The sequence below is a fragment of the Vicia villosa genome, linkage group LG7 (assembly GCF_029867415.1).
Source record: "Vicia villosa cultivar HV-30 ecotype Madison, WI linkage group LG7, Vvil1.0, whole genome shotgun sequence".
Classification (NCBI taxonomy): domain Eukaryota; kingdom Viridiplantae; phylum Streptophyta; class Magnoliopsida; order Fabales; family Fabaceae; genus Vicia; species Vicia villosa.
The window spans coordinates 64867105-64877807 of NC_081186.1; positions in this window are offsets into that span (position 1 = coordinate 64867105).

Sequence of the window (10703 nt, forward strand, 5' to 3'; positions counted from 1 at the left end):
ACCTCTTTCATTGTTGGGTTCAGTCTTCGTTGTGGTTGGGCCACTGGTTTGAAGTCTTCTTCTAACATAATCTTGTGCATGCAATATGCGGGGCTGATACCTTTCAAATCTGCCAATACCCATCCGATTGCTGCTTTATTCTTTTGAAGGATTTGTATGAGTCTTGCCTCTTCGGTCGCATTTAACTTTGAGCTAATAACGACCGGCTTTCTTCCTTCTTCATCTAAAAATACATATTTCAAATGAGTTGGAAGCACTTTTAATTCTAACTTCGACTCTTTCACTTCTTTTTTCAGCTCCAAATCCTCCACTTTGTCTTCTTTGTTGGATGTGTTGCCACCTTTCTCTAATTCTTTTAGAAACAACTCAATTTCTTTTTCTTCTTCTTGAGTGAGTACATTAAATGACTCAGCAAGAGACCTCTCTAAAGGGTTAGAAAGATGAATTTGGCTTGCTACTTCTTCGACACTTGTTTCAGTTACATCCATGCGAAAGCAATCATTCTTGTCTTTGGGTTGTTTCATGGCATCAAAGAGGTTAAAACATACCTCTTCATCTTGGACTCTTAGCTTCATTATACCGTCATCGATGTCAATCATCATCCGGGCTGTTTTCATGAATGGTCTTCCAAGAATGATAGGTGAGACTTTATCTTCTTCCATATCGATTACCACAAAATCTACCGGAAACAAAAATTTGTCAACTTTCACTAACATGTCTTGTGCAATTCCATATGGGAGAGTGGTAGACTTGTCAGCTAGTTGCAGAGTCATTCTTGTTGCTTTCATCTCAATATTTCCCAGCCGCTTTACTATTGATAAAGGAATTAAATTTATGCTGGATCCGAGATCAATCAATCCATTCCCAATATTTTGATTCCCTATTGTAACCGGTAAAGTGACTCTTCTAGGATCTCTCGCCTTTTGAGGAAGACGCGATATGATAGCACTACATTGTGCATCAAGTATAACAACCTCTTCTTCTTCCGGTCTTTTCTTCTTTGTCAAGATATCTTTCATGAATTTCGCATATTTTGGAATTTGGGCAATAGCTTCAGAGAATGGAATATTAATTTGTAGCTGCTTAAAAATTTCCATAAACCTGGCATATTGTCTAGCGTTGTCTTTCTTTGAAGGAGCATGAGGATATGGCAAATGTTGACTCGGAATCGTGTTGTTCGCCATCTTATCTTTAGCACTCCTTCTTTTTAATTTCTCCTTCTTGACTTCTCTACTCAAATCTTCCTCTTCATCCCCCTTTCTAATAATTTCATATTCTTCATCTTCTCCATCATGTTTTTCATCTTCTTTTTCTTTATCGTCTTCAACCTCATTAGTTTTCGTTTCATCCTTGCCACCTTTTTGTCCAGACCTTGTTACCACTGCTTTGCAATGTTCTCTTGGGTTCTCTTGAGTGTTGGCCGAGAAAGTTGCATTTGATTGATGAGTTGCAATCTGCTTAGCAAGTTGGCCCACTTGAGTTTCTAAACTCTTTATAGCCGCTTCTTGATTCTTCTGATTTATTACTGATGTTTGAATGAATTGATTCACTGTCTCCTCCAACTTGGATTGTCCTCCTTGCTGTTGTTGTGGTGGTTGAATGTATGGTTGGAATGCTTGTTGTTGATACCCTTGATTCGGTGGTCTTTGTTGGTACCCTTGGTTGTTGTATCTTGGGGGATAACCTTGTTGGTATGGCTGATTCTGATATTGATTCTGCCTTTGTCCTTGGTTATTATTCATGTAATTCACTTCTTCTTCTTGCACTGGTGGACAGAATCCTGTTTGATGATCTCCCTTGCACAATTCGCACTTAGCAACTTGATATGAATTAGATACCCAGTTCAGCTCCTTGATCTGTTGTGGTAATTTAGACATTTGTTGTGTCAAAAGTTCCACTTGTGAAGTTAGCAATTTGTTCTGCGCAAGTAGAGCATCACTGTTGTTCAACTCTAACATTCCGGGTTTCTTATCTCTTACCGTTCGATCATGATTGCCTTGACGATCATTTAGAGCCATTCGCTCTATTATCTGAGTAGCTTCTTCAGGTGTTTTGGACATGAGAGAACCACCAGCTGTGGCGTCCAAAAGTGTCTTGTTTGTAGCTGTGAGACCGTTACGGAACATATGGATTTGGTCAACGTCTGAAAAACCGTGTCCTTTGCACTTTCTCAACATAGCTTTATACCTTTCCCATGCTTCATTCAAAGATTCATTACTACCTTGAGAAAATACTGCTATTGCTGTTTTTGCTTGGAAGAATCGGTTTTGAGAGTAAAACCTTTCCAGAAATTTTTCTTCCAATGTGTTCCAATTTGTCATCACTACCTCGGGTTGATCCAGATACCAATCCTTTGCCTTAGATAGCAAAGAGTGTGGGAACAACCTCTTAAATAATGCTTCCTCATCAGCTTGAGCGACACCCGTAGTACCCGCTAACTCATAGAATCGAGTAAGATGCGTGTACGGGTCTTCATGGTCCAATCCGGCGAAAGGACTTGCACAAATCAATTGTATGATACCGGTCTTCAGTTCTGTCGGTCGCCCGTTGGCGGCAGTTCTCGCGAACTGAGGATTGAGTCTTGGACTATTAGCACATGGACCATTAGCAGCCATGTTGCCAACAGTAGGTTGTATAAAAACTTCCGGTTCTTCCTCCGTGAATAGTTCGTGAAAGAAGAATCCTTCTTGCGACTCGTCAATGGTTTCAAGTTGTTGTGACGATGTCGCGGTTGCGTTGTCTCTTGCTTTTGCTATGTTCGCTCTTTTTCGTGCTTTGCTATTTAACCTCCTAGCGGTCCTTTCGATCTCGGGATCAAAAAGAAGTTGATCGCTAGAAACTTTGCTGCGCATACACAATCTTCTGCAAAACTAGCAAACACGTGAAACAACCAAATAGAGAAAATAAAAACTCAAAATAAGAACTATTGCAATGCATGCAATATTGACACCAATCCCCGGCAACGGCGCCAATTTGTTGAAAGTATTTGTGGGTAAATATTTTCGGTAATATATCGTATCCACAGGGATTGGTTAATATCACTGCCGTTCTATAGTTGTTTATTTTGAGTTAAGAAATTTGGTTTGGTTTGTTTTATACTAATAATAATATCAAATGCAAATAATAAAATAAAAGCAAGTAAAGGACTTTGTGTTAACAATTAAAGAAAGATGTTGAGTCTTTAGGGTTCATCAACCTAATCCTATACAATTATCAGTTGATTCCCAATAGAACAATCCTTTGAATCATTATCTTCACTTATCCTCAAATAAGATTCCATGTCTGCAAATCAAATTAGATAACTTTTACCGGTATGAGATTCGATCTCTCCAAATCACAATAACGATAATAGTAATTAAGAACGATAATTATGAAAACCCCATTACAATTCCATCTCTGCAAATTGCAATTGAATCAATATAGTAACCTAGGGCAAAAGTTAAATCCTTTCTTTTGATCAAAGATTCAACAATGATGTAAATTAAAAGCAAGGTTTCTTATTAATAATAAATTCAAACAATTGTTCACAGGAATTAATCAATGGTAATGTATATTCATAGGTTAACTACTACCTTATACTCAACAAGAGGGATTTAGCTCTCCATAGACATGAAGAACATACAAGAATCAATGGAGGAATTCATCTTCATCAATAGAATGTCTTCGATTGGTAAAGAATCCACCTTCAATTGTTGTTCTCAGCTTCAGAATCAGATAGCTCTCCTAATTTCGTTCCCACAAAGTATATCTCCCACTTGGAAAACTAGGGCTTTAAAACAGAACTTTTGGGCTTTTAACGCCGAGGCCGCGGCGCGGCAACGGGCTGGCGCGGCGCGCTCACAAACAGAGACTTTGGCGCGGCGCTGGCTAGAACTCCCGCGGCGCGCCCTTGTCAAACTTCATCTTTTTCTTTTGCCTTTGAGACTTCCAGCTTCCTTTCCTCCTCATGTTTTCCTAAAGCTTCAGTTCAGCTCTAAACCTGCATAAATAACACCCACAAGTGATTCGATTTGCTTTATACACGAACTAAACTTGTTCAGTTCAATTCTTCATAAAAACCTATGGATTCATCACAATTTGCATTAGTTTAGAGAAGAAATCACTTATATTAACACATGAGTTTACCATTAATTTACTCCTAACAGCCACCCAGAGCTGACACTGTGTAGATGGGTATGTGACATGGTTCTATCAGGTGTCACATCGTATCATGACACCCGATGATCCTGTGCGTCCACCTAGACCAGCACATAGGGAGCTCTTAGAGAACCAGCAGGCCGAGGATGACCATGTCACTGATCTCTTGCTGATGTATCAGCGGATACACTTGATAGGGCAGGAGGCATTGGAGAGAGGGATCATTGAGTAGAGCGGTCTAGAGACGGTTGTCATAGTGCAGAAGATGGTCGGTGAGGCGTCCCATGCGGTGGGCTATAGGATGAAGGATAGAAAAACACTTAGAAAGGGGGGGGGGGTTTGAATAAGTGTAGCTTTAAAACTTGTAAGATAAAAACTATTTGTACAAAGATTTTTATCCTGGTTCGTTGTTAACTAAACTACTCCAGTCCACCCCCTTGGAGTGATTTACCTCACCTGAGGATTTAATCCACTAATCACACTTGATTACAATGGTTTTCCACTTAGCCAACTGCTAAGTCTTCTAGAGTATCCTGATCACAACTTGATCACTCTAGGAACAAACTGCTTAGATACCCTCTAAGACTTTCTACAGTATACTGATCACAACCTGATCACTCTAGTTACAAACTGCTTAGACACCTGCTAAGACTTGCTAGAGTATACTGATCAACAACCTGATCACTCTAGTTCTTACAACTTAATGTAAATAAATTCTTTTAAGAGTTACAATGCTTCTTATAAAGCTATTATCACAACTGTGATTTTCTCTTAAGTTTAAGCTTAATCTCACTAATATATTACAACAGCAATGTAGTGAGCTTGATGATGAAGTTTGAGAGCTTTTGAATTTCACAGCGTTTTTGTATAATGTGCAAGTATTCTCAGAATTCGTAACGTAGCTTCTCATCAGAACTTCATATATATAGGCACTTGAGAAGATGACCGTTGGGAGCATTTAATGCTTTGCGTAATTCGTACAGCATTGCATTTAATGTTTCACTCTTTTGTCAACTACCTCGAGCCTTGTTTCTGCTGTGTCTACTGACGTTGCCGTTAATAGCTTCTAACGTTCCTTTTGTCAAGCAGCGTAGTCTGCCATCTTGTACTTGCTTCTGATCTGATGTTTGTGTAAACAACGTTTGAATATCATCAGAGTCAAACAACTTGGTGCAGAGCATCTTCTTGTCTTCTGACCTTGAAGTGCTTCTGAGCGTGATACCAAGAGAACTTCAGTGCTTCTGCTTCTGATCTCAAGTTCTTCTGATGCTTCCATAGACCCATGTTCTGATTCTGCTTGACCATCTTCTGATGTCTTGCCAGACCATGTTCTGATGTTGCATGCTGAACCTTCTGAGTCAATGCTTCTCGCGCTGATTTTGTGCATACTCTTTATATAATTCCTGAAACAGAAATTGCATAGTATTAGAGTACCACATTATCTCATACAAAATTCATATGCTTGTTATCATCAAAACTAAGAATATTGATCAGAACAAATCTTGTTCTAACATAGGAGACAGAGGAGGTCGCAGGGAGTTCGCATTAGGCATACTCAGTAGTAGATGCCTATTTGTGTTTTATTTATGACTTCTTATCCGGTGTTGTAATATTTTTACATTGTGCACTTATCCGAACAACTACGTCTATATTATAGTATCGATTTTTCAATATACTTTGCGTATTTTTTTATTTCCGTTACATTTTATCGAATAGTAGGATGTTTTAATTTTGTTTCTAATATGTTGTTGTTTTGAAAAAATTGACTCTCATATCAGACCATATTTCAGATATGCATCTCTGAACATCTTCTTGCTGACTACGGATATGCATATCCGAATTCATTGAAAATTTGATTATTGATGTCTTCGGAGATGCATTTCCAAAATCATTAAAAATCTAATTATGGGTGTCTTCAGAGATGCATCACCGAAGCGTATTTTAGGGTTTTCAGGGATGTTTTTCACCCTAAATGGAGGTACAAAGAAATTGTCTTTAAAGAATGGATCCTGCTAACGAGTGCTCTTATGATATTATTTAATAATATTAAATAAAAATATATTTTTTATAAAAGTTAATATTACAATTTTCATTAAATTAAATATATCAATTCTTAAAAAAACTTATCACTTTAATAACGAGAACTCCAAGAATATTGATAAAGAATTGTGATATTTTTTCTCCTTTGGCTTTTTCCTAGTCAATGCATATGGTTTAGTTTTCAAAATGAAATGAATTTGGTAATTAGTGGAATGATGACGAACTACCTTAGGAGTTCCATTCTCTGAGTTCATTTTTTGTGCTATGCGATGTGTAGCGTGGACTACAGTCTTAGAACACCGCGTATAGATTCAAGAATGGAATCTCGATTGGAAGAGTGTCACAATTACTTTTAAAATTAAAGTGTTGGATATGATAAGGAGTTTAAAATAAGTTTTGAATTTTTTTTAATGTAAAGAATTTAGTGGACTTTGACAATTTAACATTTTATTTGTATTTTATGTTTATAGTGTCGAGAAGTGATTTGTTACGTGTGTTTTTTCTTTTAATATTTATCATTTATTATCAATCTATAAAAAATAAAATATTTGAAAATTCCAAATTTAATTTTTTGATAAAATATAATAATTTTTTTAATTCAAGGGATAAAAAAGACTTGTCAACGTATGTTGTTAACACAGTCATCCCATAGCAATTTGTTGCAACATTTTTTATTTTAATCGTGAATTTTCTTTAATTGTCAAACTAATTCATTGTTCAACTAACGGAAGAATTGAATTTAATTCCTTCACTAATTCATTTTTGCACTACATTCAGTTTTGCACTACATTATTCATGCATATGTTAGGAATTAGAATAGACACTTTTCATATGCACACAACTACAACTTTTCCTATCTATTTGATTCTTCCAATAAAAAATCATATTTATCTCTATCATTCTTTATTATAGGATTATCTTTCGAGAAATACTTGCATGGATACGAACTTAAATCCATATTTTTAGGCACAACCAATGAAAAGAGGGAGAATATAATTTTTTTTTAATTTTAATTTCGTTTTTAATTGACATCATGGGGGTGGTTGAGATAAAAGAGGAGAGAAACAATTTTATTTTTAATTTTTAATTAATAAAAAAAAATGTGATTGGTTGTGTATAAGTGTCGCGGGCGAAAAACCGTTTTGTTCCTCTTTTTTGTGGATGAGACACCTGATGCCTTCTTTGGGCTCGAGTGCTCAAAAAATGATTTTTCTTTTGTACCGACCAAACTTTTTATTATTTCCAAAGGAGGAAAAGGAAAAAAGCTGCAATAACCTAAAAGTGGGGGGAGATCTTGGGTAAGAGGGTTGGTTATACGAAGGGAAGGTATTAGCACCCAACGTATCTGTAGTACTCTACAGGGTTCTTTATTGTTTTTTATTCTATGCTACGGTGAAGGTTCTGTTGTGAAATAGGTGGGACCTAAGGTGTTTGTTTGATTATGCTCGCAAAGATCATCGCGATCCTCTGCATACATATCCCTTAGAGGGAATCAGAGCATCTGTAGCTCGGGGTCTACGGGTGCTAAGGTTTGAATGGTTTTTTTTTGTTTTGTTTTGCTCGCCAAGGATCGACCTTGTGCCTACGTATTCTCAAAGGGATGTTGAGAAAGTCAGAGCAATCGTAGTTCCCACTTATGCTAGTGGAAGCAAAGAAAAATAGACAAATGTCGTCTAAATGCTAGATGTATCTAATCTATATCATCACATACATCTGTTTGATTTGTTTGAAAATCTTTTCATTATAAGCCCGGGGCCATGCCACTTAGGGTGCTTAAAATGATAAAGATGTTTTTGTGTTTAACCAGCCTTGTGGCAAAAGTTTCAATGAAGTCAGCCTTGTGACAAAAACTTTGATTAATCAGCCAGCCTTGTGGCAAAAGTTTCAATGAAGTCAGCCTTGTGACAAAAACTTTGATTAATCATCCAGTACGGTGGTAAAACAGTTTGATTGATTAGCCAGCCTTGTGGCAAAAAGTTTGATTGATTGATTGATTGTTTGAGATGATATAAAAGAGATACTCCTAGCATAGAGATGAAAAATGTCTAATCTCCTAGGGTATTTGATTTGGATATTGGGGATGCTTATAAGAAGCCCGTGGGTCCTTGTACGAAGCCCAAGAGGAGGCTATCCGAGGGTCCTTGCATTGTAAGCCCAAGAGGAGGCTATGGGAGGGACAATCCAGGGTCCTTGCATTGTAAGCCCAAGAGGAGGCTATGGGAGGGTCACTCGTTTGTACAAAGCCCAAGGGGAGGCATGGTATAGTTGGTTTGAGCTCTTAGAGCGATTTCACCGGGAAACCATACTCTATGTCCTAACCTAAACTAGTGGAGATTCTTTGCATGAAGCCCAATAGGAGGCTATGGGGAACCTAGTGTTATACTAAGTTGAACAAGTATATAACACAATCACACATATGAACAAGTACAAACAAATATGAACAAGTACATGAACAAATATGAACAGTTATACATATATGACAAAATGTGTGTATATAATGGAGTTTATGAAGGAAATATACCTGTAAGCATGATCCATTTGTATACACGGGGGCTCGGGACTCATACTCGGGGAGAGACCCATTGAGTTTATTCAAAAGCTGTGTAAACAGGTATTTACAAAGGGGCTTGGGACTTATACCTACGTGGAGGCCCATGATATTTTTGGGAAGATTTAAAGAAACCTTCATTTTTGGTTTGTTATTCAAAGTTAAAAATCAAACTGATCGAGATATGTACAAAAGGCGTACAATGAAATACCTAATTTCATGTACTAGAGTGGGTATGTACGAAAGGGCTCGGGACTTATACCTACATGGAGGCCCATGGTATATTTACAAAACATGGTTGATCGTTTTACTTACAGACGCGTCGTTTGTTGTTTTGAAAACAATTTGAAAAGTATTGTTTTGAAAGAGTTTTTTGTACAAAGAAAAACTGTATAAAAGGAGTGGGTCTTATACTCTCTAATATTCGAGAGGCCCCTGTTTTATTTTCATAAAACAGGGTGGATGGTTTGAAAAAGATGTGTGATTTGTTGTTAAAAAAAACTGTTTTGAAGTTTCGGAAAAAGTTTTCTGTTTAAAAAAAAAACTGTACAAAGAAAAAGAAAAGGGACTTATACTCTCTAATATTCGAGAGGCCCCTGTTTTATTTTCATAAAACAGGGTGGATGGTTTTGAAAAAAAGATGGTGAGATTTATTGTTTTAAAAACTGTTTGGAAGTAATTTGGAAAAAGTTTTCTGTTTAAAAAACTGTACAAAAGGAAAAGAAAAGGGACTTATACTCTCTAATATTCGAGAGGCCCCACATCGTTTTGAAAAAGAGTTGAAATGATTTGAAAGTGAATTGATTACTGTTGTAAAAACAGCTGATTGAGTTTTGGGCTTACCTCGAAGAATGAGAAATTTGGATTTCTGAGTTTGAGGTGTTACCGTGATCTTCAAGTGATATGCTTGAAATAAATTATTTCATGATCATCCTCTGTAGCAAATGGAAGACAGAAAAATAGACAAAGCCAGAAAACGACAAAGAAACAGATCTCGAAACCTTAAATGAATTGTAATTATTCAAGTGATCTGCAACAGTAATCAAAAATCAGAATATGAAAATTCAAATGATTAATTACACGAAGTTTATATGATGATATCAAATTCAAAAGAAAATAATCTAAGAGAAGATATTTTTTTGTGTTTTTTTTTTAATGGAATTAAGTTAATTAATAAGATAATTAAACAAATAATTATACAAATAATTAAACTTAACAAGAAAAATAATTCTTTTTTATGTCACAAATTAGATTATACAAGTATAAACCTAAATATAAAAAGAAAATATTTTTTTGGAGTTTTTGATTGGTTGAAAATTAATTAATAGCAAATATTCACACAATTACTAATTAATTAACAAAATAAATTAATTATGAAGAAAAAATAAAATATTTTCATGTCAAAAATTAATTTAATATTTTATCAACCTAAAAGTGAAATTAAAATGATTTTTGTGATTTTTTAAAACTATTTTTGATTAATTTTTGCAAAGAAAATTAAATTAGTTAAGAAAATATTAATATATGTGATCCTGTGTGGCAGACCCCCAAGGGTCTATGATGAGCCTGCGTGCTGAGGCCTGTTGGATGATGATCAAGATTGATCAGACGGCTGCTGAAGCAAGGAGCATGGTAAAAGCGTGGTCAACAAAGCATATGACTAGTCTGAATTTTAAAAAACGCCCGCGCGCAAATAGACCAACCAGAGGACGCCACGTCCTCGTCTTCTTCCTTACAAACCTGTAAAAGTTTTAGCTACAAATTAGCTACGGATTCTTCCCAGCTATTTTGTAGCTAATCATCTCCGATTTCAAACCTGCATGAAACAAGATGAACAAACAAAACAGTAACCCAGATCAATCAAGTGACATGCCCTGAGCTCGAATATGCCTTTGTTGTCACCTAATTTGGCCCCTATCACAGATCCCCATTTTTGAAGCTTCGCAACCCTAGAATGGCAACTCGTGAAATATGTAAC